The sequence below is a fragment of the Salvelinus alpinus genome, chromosome 20, assembly GCF_045679555.1.
Source record: "Salvelinus alpinus chromosome 20, SLU_Salpinus.1, whole genome shotgun sequence".
Lineage (NCBI taxonomy): Eukaryota > Metazoa > Chordata > Actinopteri > Salmoniformes > Salmonidae > Salvelinus > Salvelinus alpinus.
The window spans coordinates 49,582,998-49,605,633 of NC_092105.1; positions in this window are offsets into that span (position 1 = coordinate 49,582,998).

The window sequence follows — 22,636 nt, forward strand, 5'->3', positions numbered from 1 at the left end:
GCAGCCCCAGACCATTATTCATCCTCCAACAAACTTTACAGTTGGCACTATGCATTGGAATAGGTAGCGTTCACTTGGCATCCGCCAAACCCAGATTCTTCCGTTGGAATGTGAAGCATGATTCATCACTCCAGGGAATGTGTTTCCACTGCTCGGTGTTCAACCGAGGATAAAGATTTTTAACATCTTGTCAATACGGGGGCGCTGTTTTCACTTTGGAAAAAATCGTGCCCAAATGAAACGGCCTCGTACTCTGTTCTAGATCATACAATATGCATATTATTATTACTATTGGATAGAAAACACTCTCAAGTTTCTAAAACTGTTTGAATTATATCTGTGAGTAAAACAGAACTCATTTGGCAGCAAACTTCCATACAGGAAGTGAAAAATCTGAAAACGAGGCTCTGTTTCAGGGCCTGCCTATTCAACTGGCTTTTATTTATCGATATGCATGCACTTCATACGCCTTCCACTAGATGTCAACAGGCAGTGAAAGGTGGAATGGGGTGTCTAGCTTGATCTGAGGCCGAACAAGAGCTTTTGGAGTGACAGGTCCGGTATTTTCTTTGTCTTCGACGGCGCACGAGGGACCTCGACATTGTCTTCTGAAAAGCGTTCGGTATACACGGCGAATATCCCCGGCTCTGATTTTATTTGATACATATGATAATAACATCATAAAGTAGTTTTTTTCAACCGAGTTTTCTCAGTTTATTCAACGTTTATTGGGACTTTTGGAGTTTTCCGTTCTTCGCGCCAAGAGAGGATGGGAATGTTAGCAACCTTGGCTAGCATTGTGGCGTGAATTCGACAGAAGAAATGGACATTCTAAAACCAAACAACGATTTATTCTGGAAATAGGACTCCTTGTACAACATTCTGATGGAAGCTCAGCAAAAGTAAGACAACATTTATGATGTTATTTCATATTTCTGTGTAATATGTTGATGTCTATTCTCCGCCGTGTTGGTGAGCACTGTCTCACAATAACCCAAGCTGTATGTTGTGGTAAAGTTATTTAAAAAAATCTAACACAGCGGTTGCATTAACCTTTACTTAACTTCTTTGGGCTGCAAGCCCGACGTCGGTACACTTATGACAACAGCCAGGCCAAGTGCAGGGCGCGAAATTCAAAATATATTTTTTAGAAATATTTAACTTTCACACATTAACAAGTCCAATACAGCAAATGAAAGATAAACATCTTGTGAATCCAGCCAACATGTCCGATTCTTAAAATGTTTTACAGCGAAAACACCACGTAAATTTATGTTAGCTCACCACCAAATACAAAAAAGGTCAGACATTTTTCACAGCACAGGTAGCATGCACAAAACCAACATAACTAACCAAGAACCAACCAAACTAACCAAGAAACAACTTCATCAGATGACAGTCTTATAACATGTTATACAATAAATCTATGTTTTGTTCGAAAAATGTGCATATTTGAGGTATAAATCATAGTTTTACATTGCAGCTACCATCAAAAATATCACCAACGCAGCCAGAATGCAAATGAAAGATAAACATCTTGTGAATCCAGCCAATATTTCCGATTTTTTAAGTGTTTAAAAAATCTGAAATATTGGCTGGATTCACAAGATGTTTATCTTTCATTTGCTGTACACCATGTATTTTTCATAAATGTTTTATGATGAGTATTTATGTATTTCACGTTGCTCTCTGTAATTATTCTGGCTGCTTTGGTGCTATTTTTGATGGTGGCTGCAATGTAAAACTATGATTTATACCTCAAATATGCACATTTTCAAACAAAACATAAATGTATTGTATAACATGTTATAAGACTGTCATCTGATGAAGTTGTTTCTTGGTTAGTGACTAATTTTATCTCTATTTTGTCGGTTTTGTGAAAGCTACCTATGCGGTGGAAACATGGTGAAAATATGCGGTTGTGTGTTTAGCTATTGTGGTTAGCTAATAGAAATACATAGTGGTTTCGCTGTAAAACATTTAAAAAATCGGAAATGATGGCTGGATTCACAAGATGTTTATCTTTCATTTGCTGTATTGGACTTGTGATTTCATGAAAATTATATTATATGATATCGCTGTCCCGTTAGGCTAGGCTATGCTAGTCAGCTTTTTTGATGAGGAGGGTCCCGGATCCGGGAGGGTGATGAAGTAGAGGTTAAGCGCTGTGCGCTTCGGCACTTGGCGGTCCCGTCCTGTGAGCTTCTGTGATTCACAATAACAGCACTAACAGTTGACCGGGGCAGATCTAGCAGGGCTGAAATTTGACAAACTGACTTGTTGGAAAGGTGGCATTCTATGACAGTACCACGTTGGAAGTAACTGAGCTCTTCAGTAAGGCCATTCTACTGCCAATGTTTGTCTTTGAAGATTGCATGGCTGTGTGCTCGATTTTATATACCCCTGTCAGCAACGGGTGTGACAGATATCCCAATCCACTAATTTGAAGGGGTGTCCGCATACTTTTGTATATATTGTGTATATATTTAATATATCGTCAAATGCTCATATTCACTTAAATCACTGTAGATTGAAAATGGTTGAAGAAAGAGCACACTGAGTGTTCAATATAGTTGGGCGTTATACACACACTTTCATAGTGTCATACCGTCCATCTATCACCCTGGGATGTACGGTATTACCGGCTTAGTACACAAGGGGGCACCAAAAAAACACCAGAATTCGAACATAATTAGCACAGGTAATAGCGATTTTCCATATCGGCTGCTAGCTAAATATGCTAACGAGCGCAAAGGAAAGACAAGCAATCCAGCTCGTAAATGTATACATATTCACTTCCGGTTGAACACGGGATGAGGAAGAGCTTTGTTTTGTTGTTTTGAAAGTGTATTGGAAAGTTATTCGTAGGTAGCTAACCTTTTAGTTTGGATCTCGCAATGCAGTTGGCATCAGTTGCTGGGACTGCTAGTCTCTGTCCAGTGATCCTGCCGACCATGGACAGGTCTGAGGAGCTATTTGTGGTTGCAGCTAGCCTAGCCTAGCTGCTAGCTCGTTGCATAGCAAGCCAGCTGGATTTTCTTGAAGGTTTGGACGCAGCCCGAGACGCTGTGGCTGTGTAGATCCTTGCTGTTTGTTGTTTTCACTGTTCTCTGTGACCTGCCCTGTCTAGAACTGCGAGGAGTAACAGCGTAACCTACGTTGCTAGTTACCATGACAAAGACCAAAGCCGGCGAGAGTACCGTTGAGGACAGTGATGTCTCTCTATCACACAAAAAATTGTTCTACAAGCAGTTGTTACAACAACAAGAAAATAGTTTCAAGCGTTTTGTCCAAATACTCGTGCATTCAACTAATGAAATAATGGACGACCTGACCAGAGAGGTCCAGGACCTGAAGAACAGTTTGCAGTTCTCCTAGGGTCAGCTCGATGAGTTGAAACAGGAGAACGGCAAGTTGACAGCAATCTGTAAGTCATTGAGTGATGTAAGGGAAGACCCCCATGAAATGGACAAAAATGAATGGCAACTTATTGCCATTGGGCGAACTATATACACAATCGCAAATACCACTCAAATAGACAGCAGTTCATCCAAACCATATGGCAAGTGTCATACCCCAAAAATCCCAAAGATGGCGAGCGCGCTCCACCGTAGATTTTCATACGGCAAATGGTCACAAAGTCAAGACCCAAGGGTCAAATTTTGAAAATCTAAAAACGTGTTCAAAAATACAACCCCCTCTAAAAAAGTGCTTTCTGGACCTTTTTTTGTTCATTTTTCTTGTCAATTATACATATGTAATAACCTTATGAACATACATTTGTCTAATTAAATTGAGTTTGTCCATTTGCAATATATGATCATAGGAAGTCGGCTTCCGAACCCAAAAGTCCGTGAACCATGGCCAAATGGCATAAGAAATGTCCAAATGCCATACATAAGTATTGGAAGTACCAAATCAGGATGTTATGTCCATTTGCCATATATGATCATAGGAAGTCGGCTTCCGAACCCAAAAGTCAGTAAACCATGTCCAAATGACATTTACACGGCTGTCCATTTGCAATGTCTTACAACGGGCATTTACCATCACGAATATGACATGCTCTAATATACTGCAGTAATGCCCAATTGACTGGCTCGTTGAACTCGAGATGGCCGGGCAGTGATAGTGGTTCCTCTCCGTGCTTTCGCCGTAAAGCCTTTTTGAAATCTGACACAGCGGCTGGATTAATAAGAAGTTAAGCTTTACTTTGATGTATTATACTTGTGATTTTATGAAAGTAAAAAATTTATAATTCTGTAGTTTGAATTTCACGCTCTGCAATTTCACCGGATGTTGGCCATCCATCAGTCTATAAGATATCATTCTGACACCAAACTGATACATACTGACACCAAACCCACTTTGTCCAACATGTTTAGAAGCCAACTGTCACATATTTCAGAGCAGGCCCAAAATTCACAGCGCCTTCTGTTTAATAAACCATAATAAAAACTTAAAACACTTAGTTAATTTCTAGCTGCGGGTCCAGTTCTGACATTATGTGTAGGCCTAGCTGAGGCGACCCCGAATCCTGAGTTTCGGCTCGATAGGTCATTCGGAGCCCGAGCAGCAACCTTAATTAGTGCTGAAAATTCACTTTTCCGGGTGTTGCTACGGGGTCCATGAATGAGCTATCGGACAGAAACTTTGGGGTCCGTCTCTATGGGCCGAGGCGGTTTCAATGCACCTAGTCTTGTGATTATGGGACATTTCTAAATGAGTCAAAGTCATTGCAAATGGACGAGGCAGTTTCTCGGCCTGAGAACCTTCTAGAGCCACATAACTCACTGTGCACTATCGACTTAAGCTCTAGAACATGTATTTAAAGTTTCAGAGCTCTAGGTTTGACGGTTCTTTGATAGTTCGAACTCAGGTAACTATTGCAGGCTCTGTGTGTCTGTAAGCCTCACACTGTGTTACTCCCCATTGACAGTGTGTGTGTGTGTGTGTGTAAGAGTTCAGAAAATCACAGAAATCACGTAGAGCCCCGAAACCCACCTTAACGGATTCGTCTGAACACGTCGCAACTGGATCTGTTCTGGGGGAAAAAACGATTTCTTTAACCATCACCGAACCAGACGTTGAATTATTTCTCTTAAAGTACGTTAGATAAATGGCTGGTTCTTTTTTCCCTTACACCGTAGGTTCATGTACTTTGACGTGAAGCGGTCAAATTAGCGCTGTATTACCTTTTTTACCTTTAATCACAGAAAATGGGCCATTTGGCCAAACCTGTGCTCACTGAGTTTCGTCTTCAAAGTTTTTTCCGTTTAGGAGAAATGGCCATGTCACTTCGGTGATGTTTTGTCCATTTGCAATAAGCAGCCAGTCGCCATCTGGTGGAATTTCCGGAATAGCGGAAAAATGTCCGAGATACTTTATTTGATGACTTGCTTTTGCAACAGCTAATGGGGATCCTGATAAAATACCAAATGCCATATATACTGTAGATAGGAGCTACCAAATTTGAGCATTTACAAGCGGATGTGAGTGAGAGACATTGTGCAAATGAACAAAGTTTTGAGGCATGCTTTAAGCACAGGAAGCACAGCACTGGCTTCTCCATTAGAATGTCTACACGCTGTGTCTGTGTGGAGTCTGAAGTCACTAAGGCAACTTGCCTGCCTGCTCTGCTTGGAGAAGAGGGGGATGAGCAGACAGGCCGAGAAAGAAGAGGAGAAAAAACGCAAGGAAATCAAGATAGCAGTGGCAGTTGTGCAAATGGCTTTGACTTTTTAAATACGGCAGAAAGCTAACACAATATGATGCCCCGTCACCTTTTTAATTCAGCCACTTAGATACCAAATTAAAACGTAGGGGTCGTGTTAACGCAGAATTCTGTGTTTTTCATGCAGGAAAAAAATATATAAAACGCATAAGAAATATCTTGCTGCATTTTGTAAATGCAGATCCAAAGTGCTTCTTATTGTAATTTCTGCTCGGCATGAGACTAATTTTGTGCTTCAGTTGCACTTCTAAACTCCAATGAGAATTCACAAACAGGCATTCTATCATGCTCTGACTGATGTTTAGCTACTTTTCTCCAGTACTTTTCTCGGTGTATCCAGCCTATTTTTCTCAGTTAAAATGAAAGATTAACTTTTAACAAAACATTAGGTGATATAGCTGGCTATATTCTTTCTATGATAGGCCTTAACGTCACTAGGGTAGGGGGCAGCATTCGGAATTTTGGATGAAATGCATGCCCAATTTAAACTGCCTGCTTCTCGGGCCCAGAAGACGTGATATGCATATAACTGGTTGATTTGGATAGAAAACACTCTAAAGTTTCCGAAACTGTTAAAATAGTGTCTGTGAGTATAACAGAACAGATTTGGCAGGCGACAACCTGAGAACAATCCATTCAGGAAGTCTTTTTTTTGGGTTTTGTAGTTTTCTATTCACTTAGGACTCAAACTGCAGTTTTATGCCTTCCACTAGATGTCAACAGTCTTTAGAAATCGTTTCAGGCTTGTATTCTGAAAAATGAGTGAATAAGAGCATTCGGAATGACTGGACGCTAAAGTGTCGCAGAGCTTTTTCATGCGCTCGTCAGAGAGAGAGAGCAATTCTTGTTTACCTTTTATATTGACGACGTTATTGTCCGGTTGAAATATGATCGATTATTTAGGCTAAAAACAACCTGAGGATTGAATATAAACATCGTTTGACATGTTTCTATGAACTTTACGGATACAATTAGTTTTTTTTGTCTTCCTGTTTTGACTGCGATGGAGCCTGTGGATTACTGAAGAAAACGCGCGAACAAAACTGAGGTTTTTGTATATAAAGAGACTTTATCGAACAAAATAAACATTTATTGAGTAAATGAATGTCTGCTGAGTGCAACCATATGAAGATCATCAAAGGTAAGGGATTCATTTTATCTCTATTTCTGAGATACTTGGAAAGATTAAAACATTCTACCCAGCACCTCTACAGAAATGTGATCAAATTTGCCATTGCACTTTAGAAACTGTCATGGCCCAGTTCCAACATTTCCAAATTATACTGCAAAAGAAGACATTTTAGTTACCATAAAAAGTGAATGGAGGGTGTTTTCCAGGCGGGATTATAACGCTTATTCACAAGCGCAGAAATATAGCCAGAATTTACTGAGAAATGTATGCAAGATTGACAAATGAGGCCCCCGGTGGTCACACAGTGACTCATCTGCTATGTGAGAACTGACAGTATACCTAATCCGAATGAATTTCAAGATGTCCTTATATTCAGTCCAGGGTATGTACATTGTCAACCTCTGAAAAGAGCAATAATGAAAGTCAAATTTTATGTAATGTGGTGAGTCAAAGAATCTCTTGAAAGAGAGTTGATCAAAATCTATTATATAAGATCAATAAAACTGAGACAAGTACTTTGAGTCGGCCAAGAGAACAGATTACGCCCAACTCTCCTCAGTCTCCTGCTGTACAAGGAGTCAGGAGTGTATGTATGTATGTGGGTGTTTGTGTGCACGCTCCGTGCATGCGTGTGTGTGCGTGCGTGTGTGTGCATGCGTGTGCGTGCATGCAAGTATGTGTGTTCATGCATGCGTGATATGTGTGTGAGTGTAAGAACATATATTTTATCGCCACAGAGTCCTCCTAGCAGTATGCAGTCCAACAGCATACATTTCCACATCCCTCAATTAAAGCCTCTCCCAAGGTTACAACCAGGCCACAGCAACAACAAAAGACAGGCCAGAAATAAGCTCTAATAATAATTATTTGGCACATAGAGAAACTGGTGTCAGGGCGAAGCCCCCAACATCCTCGTTCCAAGTCACATTTTAATAATGCGCAATTAGTTTGGTTTTAATAACACTCACAATTAAGGGACCTCTCATTTGCATAATTTATGACACCACGGCGCTGATGTCAGAAATCAAATGCAACCAATTAAAAATAACACATTTGAGACAGTGTGATTCAATTATGGGCTGGGGAAACATTGGCGCATGCATAATTGAAGGGCCAGAATGGCAAGACACATGTCAGCCCTGTCAGCCCGACTGCAGCTATTGGATTTGGCCTGTCACGCACACTCAAATCTGCCCCGTAAAAATTATAGGTTACATAGATTTCTTGTTTTTGTGTGTGTGTGTGTTGCATCGTGTGTTGACAGAGAAGAGCAGACAAAAAAAAGACAAAGGAGAGTCACTGCCCACATGAAAAACTATAGAATTCTGTAGAAAAACTGTAGTATTCTTTACTACACAATGTCATGTGTAGTACTTACTGTAGAATTTGTGTGTACAGTAGAATACTGTAGTAAATACTGCAGTAATATCCGCAAAAACACTACAATCTGGGAAAAAACTAGTTTAACTACAGTAAATACTACTGTATAAATTTGCATATACCCTGCCCAATCCCCTCCCACAGAGCCCAATTTGTGTCACATAAATGAGAAACCTACATGCCAAGTATAGACCATATAATGTATTTCCTACAGTTTAGAAAAGAGAAGAAGCACTTGAACTATCCGTTCAGATCCTAGTCCTATCTACAGTGTCTTCGGAAAGTATTCAGACGCCTTGACCTTTTCCACATATTGTTACGTTACAGCCTTATTCTAAAATGGATTACATTTTTTTTAATCCTCAGCAATCTACACATAATACCCAATAATGACAAAGCGAAAACAGGTTTTTAGAAATGTTTGCAATTTTAGTAAACATAAAAAACATACCGTATTTACATAAGTATTGAGACCCTTTACTCAGTACTTGGTTGAAGCACCTTTGGCGGCGATTACAGCCTCGAGTCTTCTTGTGTATGACGCTACAAGCTTGGCACACCTGTATTTAGGGAGTATCTCCCATTCTTCCTTGCAGATCCTCTCAAGCTCTGTCAGGTTGGATGGGGTGTCACTGCACAGCTATTTTAGGGCCTCTCCAGAGATGTTCGATCGGGTTCAAGTCCGGGCTCTGGCTGAGCCACTCAAGGACATTCAGAGACTTGTCCCGAAGCCACTCCTGCTTTGTCTTGGCTGTGTACTTAGGGTCGTTGTCCTGTTGGAAGGTGAAACTGTAATAGAAATAAGTAATGGACTGTCATTCATATTCCATTCACCGAGCTCACATTTTCATGAGGTTGCAGCAACATACGAATAAAAGTTATTTCTGTTTTTTTCCGCTTAAGAAACCCCTTATCACCCGTATAAACACTGTCCACTTTCATAGCAGCCATATACAAACATCATGATCAATTTGCTCGTTGTAAAATTCCTTCTCGCATCTACGCGCTCTCCTCTCACCTTTTCCCTTTGTTTGTGGACTTCAGTGCACAACACAACAGCTGTCTGTGACCAGGCGAAAAAACCTTTCCAAGCCAAACAATCCTTCATACCACAACCACTAACCGCTACACACAGCCTACATCGTTGTCACTATATTAGCTATCATCATAGTCAACATACAAAATTATGTGGACACCCCTTCAAATTACTGGATTCGGCTATTAACAGCCACTCCTATAGACAAACATTGGCAGTAGAATGGCCTTAGTGAAGAGCTCAGTAATTTCAACTTGGCACCGTCATAGGATGCCGTCTTTCCAACAAGTCAGTTCGTCAAATTTCTGCCCTGCTAGAGCTTCCCCGGTCAACTGTAAGTGTTGTCTGAAGTGGAAACTTCTAGGAGCAACAATGGCTCAGCTGCAATGTGGTAGGCCACACATGCTCACAGAACGGGACCGCTGAGTGCTGAAGCGCGCAGAACGTAAAAATCGTCTCTCCTTGGTTGCAAAACTCACTACCAAGTTACAAGCTGCCTCTGGAAGCAATGTCAGCACAATAACTGTTTGTCGGGAGCTCAATGAAATGGGTTTCTGTGGCCAAGCAGCCGCACGCACACAAGCCTAAGATCACCATGTGCAGTGACAAGCGTCGGCTGGAGTGGTGTAAAGGTCACCGCTATTGAACTCTGTAGCAGTGGAAACACGTTTTTTGGAGTGATGAATCATGCGTCACCGTCTGGCAGTTCGATGGACGAATCTGGGTTTGGCAGATACCAGGAGAACGCTACCTGCTTGAATGCATAGTGCCAACTGTAAAGTTTGGTGTGGGAGGAATAATGGTCTGGGTCTGTTTTTCATGGTTTGGGCTAGGCCCCCTAGTTTCATTCAAGGGAAATCATAACATTACAGAATACAATGACATACTAGACTATTCTGTGCTCTCAACTTTGAGGCAACAGTTTGGGGAAGGCCCTTTACTGTTTCAACATGACAATGCCCCCGTGCACAAAGCGAGGTCCATACAGAAATGATTTATCGACTTGGTGTGGAAGAACTTTACTGGACTGCACAGAGCCCTGACCTCAACCCCATCAAACACCTTTGGGATGAATTGGAACGCCGACTGCAAGCCAGGCCTAATTGCCCAACATCAGTGCCCGACCTCTCTAATGCTCTTGTGGCTGAATGGAAGGATGTCCCAATGTTGGGCGAATGTTCAAACATCTAGAGGAAAGCCTTTACAGAAGAGTGGAGGCTGTTATATTAGCAAAATGCGGACCAACTCCATATTAATGCCCATGATTTTGTAATGAGATGTTCGACGAGCATTTATCCACTTACTTTTGGTCATGTAGTGTAGCTACTAGAACTAACGCGTTAGTAAACCCGCTACATTCACGCAGTACACTGTACATCAAGTAGTTTAGAAGTTTATCAGTTACACCGGCGGGCCCCGGTGGCAATAAATTAATAAAACCAAAGGCTTACCTCGACTTGGAAGAGTTCCAGTGTTGGATATCCACAGCCAGCTAGCTAACATAGCGTCACTCTCTGTTTGAGCCAGGAAAGTGAAAAAAATACAGTCAGCCCTCATTTGGATGACTTGGAGGACGATCTTCTGTACTCTACTGGCACATTCTTTGGGGAGGTTATGAGTTGCCAGGCTAAATACCCTAATCCACTTGCCGGGTCATAGTAGTGTTCCTTAATAAAAAAGCTAAAGAACATGGTCAGTCAAAGCTTACGTAGCTTATAGTGACATACCAAACAAGTAGTATTTAATTGTTCTTAATTAATTAATTTAGTGCTCATGTGTTTAGCAGACAATTCTTCGAGGTAACCATTCATGGATTTGATCAGTATGACATAACAGGAATTGGAACACTGGTTTGGAATGTTGCAACAATATATGAAGAGGATCATGTCAGAAATGTCGGAATAATCAGGAAATCACATCCTTCATTATATTGAAACCCTACTACAATGTGGACAATGTAATAAATCAGCTGCTGTCACACCCTGATCTGTTTCACCTGTCTTTGTGCTTGTCTCCTCCCGCTCCAGGTGTCACCTATCTTCCCCACTATCCCCATTGTATTTATACCTGTGTTCTCTGTTTGTCTGTTGCCAGTTAGTTTTGTTCGTCAAGCCTACCAGCGGTTTTCCCCTTGATCCAACACCTCATGGAGACCCAGCTTTTTGTGAAAGCAGAGAAGTGCGAATTCCATCGCTCCACCATCCCCTTCCTGGGTTACATCATCGCTGCAGGGAGTGTACAGATGGATCCCGGGAAGGTGAGAGCGGTGATTGATTGGCCCCAGCCTACGTCCAGGGTGCATCTGCAACGTTTCTGGGATTCAAAAACTTTTATTGACGCTTTATTCGGGGTTACAGCACCCTGGCTTCCGCCGTCTGCACTCACCTCTCCCAAGGTTCCGTTCACGTGGTCCCCAGCTGCTGATCGGGCGTTCCGGGATGTCAAGCACCGTTTCACCACAACTCCCAGCTTGGTTCATCCTGACACGTCCCGCCAGTTTATGGTGGAGGCCGACACTTCGGATGTCAGATTTAGGGCTGTCCTGTCCCAGTGTTCTGCACTGGACCTCAAGTTACAGCCCTACGCCGCCACCTCCGATCGCCTCAACGCCATGGAGAGGAACTACGATGTGGGGAATCGTGAACTCCTAGCGGGGAACCAAGACAACCAAGACGTGGAGACGACTCTTCGCTGCCTGGTCTGCGCCAACCCCAACACCTGGAGCCAGCAACTAGTGTGGGTCGAATACGCCCGCAACACCCTTCCTTGGTCTGCTCTGGGTCTCTCGCCCTTTGAGTGTTCCCTGGGTTATCAGCCCCCGCTCTTCCCTGAGGAAGAGGTCGGCATACCTTCGGCCCAGATGTGTCCGTCTCTGTTATCCCACCTGGAAGAGAGCCCGGTCGGCCCTTCTCGAGTCCCACAAACTTTCCAAGATCCCTTCGTTGGGGTTGATCTGCTCCAGCGCTGGCCTGCTGATGGCTGGGGCTGGAGCCATGGCATTTGGGGCCTGGTGTGTAAAAATAAGTAGGCCTATGTGTGTGTTATACAGTATGTGTGTGTTTCTGAGCTGGATATAAATCAAGGCAAGGAGAGCCATCCAGAGGTGATGGCTGCAGCCACATCTGGAGTCTGCAGCTCAAGTCTGAGACATTGAATTGAGATTAAGTGTGTTGCAGGCCAACACACTGGGCTCTCAGGCCAAAGCATCATTATGGCTATGACTGCAGTTGTTACTGTGCCATTAGTATCGTCTCCACTATATACTGTATGTCTCACTACGTGCGCTGAAGGTACTGTGTATTTACCCAAATTAATGTAAAGATGGCAGTAAGCTAGTTACAGTGTTTGTAGTATGTACATGTACATTGTGTGTGTGTGTGTGCAAGCACGTTTGTGCTTGTATAGGCGTGCATGCAAGTGTCTGCACGTGTGTGCTTTTATCAAATTGAATGCATCTGGTTGGGTGAGTAAGTCATCGTACACTTGTGACTGTTGTTCACCACATTACTCTACATCAGCCGCATTAATAAACAAACACATAAACAAAAAAACAGTACACAATGAGGGGACTGGTGCAGCTCAAGGCAACTGAATAGGACCTGTAACAATAGCTTTAGTAAAGTTGTGGTTACAACCAGTTAGCTGCATTAATACATTTGGTTACAGACTGTGAGCTTAGAAGTGATTGTCTTGGGAACTTTTCAAGGAGTTTGTGTATGTAAGAAAGAGAGAGAGAGAGAGATGATAGCGTGTGTGAGAGCAGTGAAATGAGTGTGTGTAAGACAAAATTGTGTGTCGGGCGTGAACTCTCTCTTATGAAACACTTACAGAGCTATAATTATCCCAGAACGTCAGGGGATTATTGAAAGCTGAGGAAGTGGAATAACGTCGTTATGAGCTCCCCCTTAATGCTTACTTAATTAAACAATCGAAACCACATTCCATAAAACACATCGCGTTAATATGCTTTCTTTAACAAACCCACATCAAGGAAATGTGCTGCCATGTGAGTATTTTGAAAAGATTACTTTGTATGCTGATTAAGAAAGCTGGGGTAAATGCTATGAGGTCACGGTAAACCAGTGTAATCACTCTTTGGTGTGTGTTTCGGGAATGTTGGGTGAAGTGTCATTCAATTTTACACTCTGCCAGGTTTTTATCTTTGCCACCTCAAACTGATGATCTTGAACACCAACTAACATGACGGAAGTTCAAACCACAAAATGACGCAGCGCAAAAGTTTCATTTCCACCTCATTTGAACGTCTGTGAAGGGGTTCGTCAACTGTCACGCCATCAAAGGTTCTGGCTTGATCCCTCTCACGGACAACCAACACATGAAGAAAAGATGAACACAAAACGGATTAACATTCCACCAAACAAACACCTCCCCCTCCCATTCCCCCTTGCAGCTGTAAAATGTGTATTTCCAGTTTTGGAGAGCCAGTGTGTCCCATTTGGCACCCTTTCCTGTTTAACGTACTTTTGGCCAGGGTCGACAGAGTTCCGGGCCGTTGTTGTAAGGAGGAAACATGTGTTTGTAAACTATGAGACGGAACCACACATTGACTTCAGAGCCAGTCGTTCCTGACTGGAGTAATGACTAATGATTCAGGACCAATAGCTCCCCGAAGCATCATCACAATCTCTCTTCCTCAGAGTGCCTAATTGTAGCCAGACATGCTAACCTCTGAGTGGCCCTCTGTCCTTGGTGTAACCCGGGGGCTTCTCTGTCACTCTCCCTCTCCCTTATTCTGTCATTCTCTCCCTCTCCCTCAGCCAGCTCCCAACCAACATATGGGAGAATTTTTTCAGGCCGATTACTTCAGTCTGATTAAGCAAGGGAAGTTATGTAGCTGCAATTTATCGCCGCTCTTGTGAACCGGCTAGCAGCTGCGTCGCTAACGTTCCCAATCAAGCCCTTTTTACTCTACACTGTCTGCATGTTCTGATTCCAGCAGCGCTATTAGATCCACTCAGATCCTCCAGATAGTGCCCTCTGCCAAGGCTGCTCTGGTATCAAACCACAGACACACAGACATATCTATGTTTCTTTCCATGGTGGGTTCAGAACTACGCCACCATAACAACTTAAGACTAGAGTGGCCTTAAATAGTAGAATTGTAAGTCTGAGACAGAGAGAGAAAGATCGCGAGAGCGAGAGAGAGAGAAAGAGAGACTCCCGAGTGGCACAGTGGTCTAAGGCACTGCATCGCAGTGCTAGCTGTGCTAATAGAGATTCTGGGTTTGAGTCCAGGCTCTGTTGCAGCCGGCCGCTACCCAGAGACGCATGGGGAGGCGCACAACTGGCCCAGAGTCGTCTGGGTTAGGGGAGGGTTTGGCCGACAGGGATGTCCTTGTCCCATCGCACACTAGCAACTCCTGTAGCGGGCCGGGCACAGTGCATGCTGACACGGTTGCAAGGTGCACGGTGTTTCCTCCAACACATTGGTGCGGCTGGCTTCTGAGTTAAGTGTGCATTGTGTCAAGAAGATGTGAAGTTTGGTTGGGTTGTGTTTCGGAGGACGCACAGCTCTAGGCCTTAGCCTCTCCCGAGTCCGTACGGGAATTGCAGCGATGAGACAAGACTGTAACTACCAATTGGATACCATGAAATTGGGGAGAAAACGGTGTAAAACATTTTTTTGAAAGTGAAAGAGTGAGTGCGCATCGGGAGGCGGGATTGAATGCGTCACAACAAACTCCTCTGATATACAGTACCAGTCAAAAGCTAAGACACACCTACTAATTTCAAGGGTTTTTCTTTATTTTTACAATTTTCTACATTGCAGAATAACAGTGAAGAAATCAAACTATGAAATAACACATATGGAATCATGTAGTAACCTCAAAAAAATCTAAATATATTTTATATTTGAGATTCTTCGAAGTAGCCACCCTTTGCCTTGATGACAGCTTTAAACACTCTTGGCACTCTCTCAACCAGCTTCATGATGTAGTCACCTGGAATGCATTTCAATTAACAGGTGTGCCTTGTTCAAAGTTAAATTGTGGAATTATTTTCCTTCTTATTGCGGTTGAGCCAATCAATTGTGTTGTGAAAAGGTAGGGGTGGTATACAAAAGAAAGCCCTACAGTGCCTTGCGAAAGTATTCACCCCTTGTGGCATTTTTCCTATTTTGTTGCCTTACAACCTTAAATTAAAATAGATTTTTGGGAGGTTTGTATCATTTGATTTACACAACATGCAAAATACTTTTCATTGTGAAACAAACAAGAAATAAGACAAAAAAACTGAAAACTTGAGTCAATACTTTGTAGAGCCATCTCTTGGGATATGTCTCTATAAGCTTGGCACATCTAGCCACTGGGATTTTTGCCCATTTTTCAAGGCAAAACTGCTCCAGCTCCTACAAGTTGAATGGGTTCCTGCTAGTGTACAGCAATCGTGAAGTCATACCACAGATTCTTAATTGAATTGAGGTCTGTGCTTTGACAAGGCCATTCCAAGACATTTAAATGTTTCCACTTAAACCACTCGAGTGTTGCTTTAGCAGTATGCTTAGGGTCATTGTCCTGCTGGAAGGTGAACCTCTGTCCCGGTTTCCTTCAAGAATTTCCATATATTTAGCGCCATCCATCATTCCTTCAATTGTGACCTGCCAATGAAAAACATCCCCAAAGCATGATGCTGCCACCACCATGCTTCACTGTGGGATGGTGTTCTTGGTGTGATGAGGTGTTGGGTTTATTACAGACATAGCGTTTTCCTTGATGGCCAAAAAGCTCAATTTTAGTCTCATCTGACCAGAGTACCTTCTTCCATATGTTTGGGGAGTCTCCCTCATGCCTTTGGTGAACACCAAAAGTGTTTGCTTACTATTTTTCTTTAAGCAATGGCTTTTTTTATGGTCATTCTTCCATAAAGCCAAGCTCTGTGGAGTGTACATCTTAAAGTGGTCCTATGGACAGATACTCCAATCTCCACTGTGGAGCTTTGCAGCTCCTTCAGGGTTATCTTCGGTCTCTGATATTTTTTTATAACCCAACCCTGATCTGTACTTCTCCACAATGTTGTCCCTGACCTGTTTGGAGAGCTTCTCGGTCTTCATGGTGCCTCTTGCTTGGTGGTGCCCCTTGCTTAGTGGTGTTGCAGATTTCACACAGGTGGACTTTATTTAATTAAGTGACTTCTGAAGGTAATTGGTTGCACCAGATCTTATTTAGGGGCTTCATAGCAAAGGTGGTGAATACATATGCACGCACCACTTGTTGTAACGGCTGTCCTCCTCATCTGAGGAGGAGAAGTTTGAAGGATCGGACAAATGCGCAGCGTGGTAAGTGTCCATAACGTTTATTTCAAAACATAAGCTGAACACTATGAAATACAAAACAATAAATGTGAACATGAACGAAACCGAAAACAGTACCGTGTGGCAACAAACACTCACACGGAAACAAACACCCACAAACCAAAAAGTGAAACCCAGACTACCTAAGTATGATTCTCAATCAGGGACAACGATTGACAGCTGCCTCTGATTGAGAACCATACCAGGCCGAACTCAAAACCCCAACATAGAAAAACACACATAGACTGCCCACCCCAACTCACCATACTAAATAAAGACAAAACAAAGCAAATAAAGGTCAGAACGTGATACTTGTTCTCTTTTTATTTTTTAGAAACAAGTTATTTTTTCACTTCACCAATTTGGACTATTTTGTGTATGTCCATTACATGAAATCTAAATAAAACTGCATTTAAATTGCAGGTTGTAATGCAACAAAATAGGAAAAACGCCAAAGGGAATGAATACTTTTGCAAGGCACTGTATTGTTTAAAGACCAAGTCCATATTATTGCTAGAACAGCTCAAATAAGCAAAGAGAAATAACAGTCCATCAGTACTTTAAGACATGAAGGTCAGTCAATACAGAAAATTTCAAGAACTTTTAAAATTTCTACAAATGCATTCGCATATACCATCAAGAGCTATGATGAAACTGGCTCTCATGAGGACCGCCACAGGAAAGGAAGACCGAGAGTTACCAGAGAATAAGTTCATTAGTGTTAACTGCACCTCAGAAATTGCAGCCCAAATAAATGCTTCACAGAGTTCAAGTAACCGACATCTCAACATCAACTGTTCAGAGGAGACTGCGTGAATCAGGATCGAATTGCTGCAACGAAACCACTACTAAAGGACACCAATAAGAAGAAGAGACTTCCTTGGGCCAACAAATACGACTAGTTGACATTAGACTGGTGGAAATCTGCCCTTTGGTCTGATGAGTACAAATTTGAGCTCTTTGGTTCCAACCGCCGTGTCTTTGCATGTGTGGTTCCCACCATGAGGCATGGAGCAGGAGGTGTGATGGTGTGGGGATGCTTTTTTGGTAGACACTGTTGTTGATTTATTTAGAATTTAAGAAACACTTAACCAGCATGGCTACCACAGCATTCTACAGCGATATGCTATCCCATCTGGTTTGCACTTAATGGGACTATCATTTGTTTTTCAACAGGACAATGACCCAAAACACACCTCCAGGCTGTGTAAGGGCTATTTGACCAAGAAGGAGAGTGATGGAGTGCTGCATCAGATGACCTGGCCTCCACAATCACCCGACCTCAACCCAATTGAGATGGTTTTGGATGAGTTGGACAGCAGAGTGAAGGAACAGCAGCCAACAAGTGCTGAGCATATGTGGGAACTCCTTCAAGACTGTTGGAAAAGCATTCCAGATGAAGTTGGTTGAGAGAATGCCAGGAGTGTGCAAAGCTGTCATCAAGATTTGTTTAACACTTTTTTGGTTACTGCATGATTTCATATGTGTTATTTCATAGTTTGGATGTCTTCACTATTATTCTAAAATGTAGAAAATAGTAAAAACTAAGAAAAATCCTTGAATGAATAGGTGTGTCCAATCTTTTGACTGGTAGCATATATAAGAAAGATCAGGAAACATTATTATAAAACATTTTTTCTACATGTCTTTAACCCTTGTTTGGCACTAAACAGTCTCCATATATACATCCATTCATTTTTCAGTTTAACCGTTCGGACACAACAGACGGTTTTGCGAGAAGTCCAATTTTCGGGATGTCTCATGGTCTGACAAACATCGCTCTAGCTCCGTCACCTTTCACCACAGATGCGGAAGTGTGACAGATACTCCAATCTCCGCTGTGGAGCTTTGCAGCTCCTTCAGGGTTATCTTTGGTCTCTTTGTTGCCTCTCTGATTAATGCCCTCCTTGCCTGGTCCGTGAGTTTTGGTGGGCAGCCCTCTTGGCAGGTTTGTTGTGGTGCCATATTCTTTACATTTTTTACAATGGATTTAATGCTGCTCCGTGGGATTTTCAAAGTTTTGGATATTTTTTATAACCCTGATCTGTACTTCTCCACAATGTTGTCCCTGACCTGTTTGGAGAGCTTCTTGGTCTTCATGGTGCCTCTTGCTTGGTGGTGCCCCTTGATTAGTGGTGTTGCAGACTCTGGGGCCTTTCAGAACAGTTGTATATATACTGAGATCATGTGACACTTAGATGTGACACTTAGACTTTATTTAATTAATTATGTGACTTCTGAAGGTAATTGGTTGCACCAGATCTTATTTAGGGGCACCACTTTTCCGTTTTATATTTTTAGTAATTAAGTAAGTAATTTTTTTCATTTCACTTCACCAATTTGGACTATTTTGTGTATGTCCATTACATGAAATCAACATAAAAATCCATTTAAATTGCAGGCTGTATTGCAAAAAAATTGGAAACACGCCAAAGGGGATGAATACTTTTGCAAGGCACTGTATTTATCTAATCAACTAACTATGTTTAATTGTTACCCGATTAAATGATTCATGTAACAATTAACTCATTAGGATTTGGGGCACCATGAGAGCGGTTGTTTAAAGAGTTACCATCTCCCAAATTAAATTCTAAAGGTCTTTACCTATCACATCCATAAAAAAGTCAACGTATTAATCATGACCTTGTATGATATCATCATTCTGAACAGTCATAACCTCCTGCTTCTGCAAAAACCCAGCCTTACTTATGATTCAGTACTACATACATTTGTTTAATGATTTATTTTCTAACTAACTAAATGGTATCACAGGATAAACATACACACTTAATACATTCAAACAGGTCCCTAGCAGACTGACACAATATGGTGACTTGTTACAAAGGAGATGGAGAGAGGGGCAGAAACATAATACTTTCGTACATGACACTACTCTCACAGTAATCATATACTTTGCACACAAACCGCCGTCCGTTTGGAGTAAGAAATCATGAATGTATTTATGTGTAAATGCCTTGGTTCGCCGTGTATCTATGTCGGAACAAAGCGTTCTTGGAAAGGGTTTTGGTTGGGCCTTTCCGCGACACTCTTGTAATGCATGTCCCCACCCGTCTCTTCTACTGTTGTCCTTCTCTGCCGTCGTCCGGTATCCATTGACTTGTCGTGTAGTCCTGAACGGAACTACAGAGTTTATTCTACTTTTCATTCGCTCCTGAAGCTGCCTCTTTGAATATGGGCTAGCCAGCCATCAGTGGTTCCCATTGGGGGGATGAGAGTAGCGTACTACAGTGTTTTGAGAAGAGTAGTAGAATGGTCCCACTTAAGTTCACTTTTCTAGATACTTTACTTAGGACAGCTAATCAGTGGTAACAGTGATTGTCCAAGAGGTGACTATCAATCAATCAATCAATTTTATTTTATATAGCCCTTCGTACATCAGCTAATATCTCAAAGTGCTGTATAGACACCCAGCCTAAAACCCCAAACAGCTAGTAATGCAGGTGTAGAAGCACGGAACTATCGTCTCTACCTCGTGTTGAGATTTCAGAATTCAAACCACTTTGGACGTGAGCTGCAGCGCAACTCCTCTCTGGTCTGATATGTTAATTCTTAACCCACTGTTTTATGCAGTTTGTACAAAACAAACTTCTCTAAAGGGGCGATTCGTGAGGCTGACACGCTCTCTGACCTCACTCAAGGGGCAGTGACTACTCACTTGTACAAAGTTACAGAAACTATTTCCTCTAATAGTTTCTAAGACCACATCCCTCTCTTAACATAAACACTTTCATAATTTTTCATATTTCATACACAATGTAAAGGATGGAGACTTTGTACATGTAGTGTATATACTTTTCAAGTTCCAGTATTTGCTTTCTCACATTTTTAATGACATCACAAAACAACAACTGAAATGAAATCATTATTTTTTAGATCGCCTCTGACCACATTCTGTTAAAAATATTGTTCCAGTATTTGCTTTAGAACGCGTTAGAGTATCGGTGGGAAACATCTGTGAAACAAAGGCACATTCCTGTGTGAATTTGGAGAGGGAGATAGCTGAAAGTTCTAATCCCTGATTTACAACAGGGTGTGAACTGTCAACCCCCCACCAGCCAGCCAGAGGGGGTCTGGCCGAAGTCATCCACAGCGAAGCTGATCCGACACATCTGGATCCTCACAGGATAGTCATGACATAATGAAGATAATATCCTTTCTCTCCATAATGCGTCGTTACGCAAGTCAACATCCAAGACATTTTAACAAGGCCAGGCTACTTACTGATAATTAGCTGGCTGACAGAAGAAATACACTGACTGAAAATGTTAATTTAGCATTGATTACTGTATATGTAGCAACACTGATGCATTACATTGGCTTTGGGGGTAATGTTTGATCAAGCAATTTATAACAATTCATTGTCTGACACCACACTCCAGAAAGGAAGTCCTGCAGGCTCTAGTTTTATCTTATCTTGATTATTGTCCAGTCATATGGTCAAGTGCTGCAAAGAAAGACTTAGTTAAGCTGCAGCTGGCACAGAGCAGAGCCGCACGTCTTGCTCTTTATTGTAATCAGAGGGCTAATATTAACACTAAGCATAATTTTTTTATTTTACCAGGTAAGTTGACTAGGAACACATTCTTAATTACAGCAACAACCTGGAGAATAGTTACAGGGGAGAGGAAGGGGGATGAATTAACCAATTGTAACAATGTGTTGGAAATTCACAATTGTTTGCATAGTCAACTTACACAAGTACCCCACCAGACGTGCCACCAGGGGTCTTTTCACAGTCCACAGGTCCAGAACAAATCAAGGAATTGTACAGTATTATACAGAGCCATGAGTGCATGGAACTCCCTTCCATATCATATAGTGCAAGTGAACAGCAAACCTGGTTTAAAAAACTAATAAAGCAACACCTCGCGTCACAAAGCCTCTCCCCCATGTGACCTACTTGTTGTGTGTATGTACTGACATGTGTAACCGATAGATGCACACACACACACACACACACAGAATATGTTAATGTTTTTAAATGTATGTATAATGAACAAAAATATAAACGCAATATGTAAAGTGTTTCATGATGTTAAGTAAAAGATACCAGACATTTTACATATGCACAAAAATCTTATTTCTCACCAAATATGGTGCTGAGTGGAAGTCTGGTGGTGGGCAGAGGGAAAAGATGGAGCCAGATTACATTTGCTAGTTTTCTTATCGCTGAAAGATTAAATCTCAACAAAGTTTTCTGTTCCCAAAACTAGAATCTGTTACGATCATAGAGCACTCCATTTTGTAGACTGGACCCTTTTCCTAAGTACATAGCTCTCTGAGTGATAATCACAGCTTGATGATGAGTTGGTTATTTAAAATCAGCTGTATAGTATAGCTTCCGACCGATGTGTACGATGGTGCATAAAGTTTGTTGGAACCTCTCCAGCTTTCTCATAATAAAGAATGATTAATTTAATATTGACTTCAGGTGTCCCTGAAGTCAACTGATCTGATCTGATTGGCCAAAAAATTCTGAATTGGGCTGCCTGTGTAAACCAGCCACAGTCCTTTATCCGGCTTCGGCACACAGGCAATGGTGTTCGGCATGGTGTACTGGGGAAGGTGAGACTATGTGCTTATGGCGAATGGTCTTGTCCTGTCTGGGGTGAACAGCCAGCTGGATAAGACTTCCCCCCCTACTCCCCCTCCCAGGTGCACATTTAGCTTTTTGCCCTACACCGCTGATTCAAATAATCACAGCTTGATGAGTTGGTTATTTAAAATCAGCTGTATAGTACTAAGGCAAAAAACAAAGCATGCACCCAGGGGGTTGTCTGCTTGCTGTTAGCTAACTAGCATCACTTAAATTGGCAACAAGATTGCAATTCAGCTGAGACTGACTGAGAACAAACTAACCAATCATAGACAATTTATATACATTCATCATTGCTAACGTTATCAACACACAAACAGAGAGTGAGTTAGCTATATCAACAATTCTATTTTTAGTAACAGAGTGTTTTCCAGACAAGAGTGGAATAGATGGCTACCAGATTGGGCTACTCTTATATGGTAACA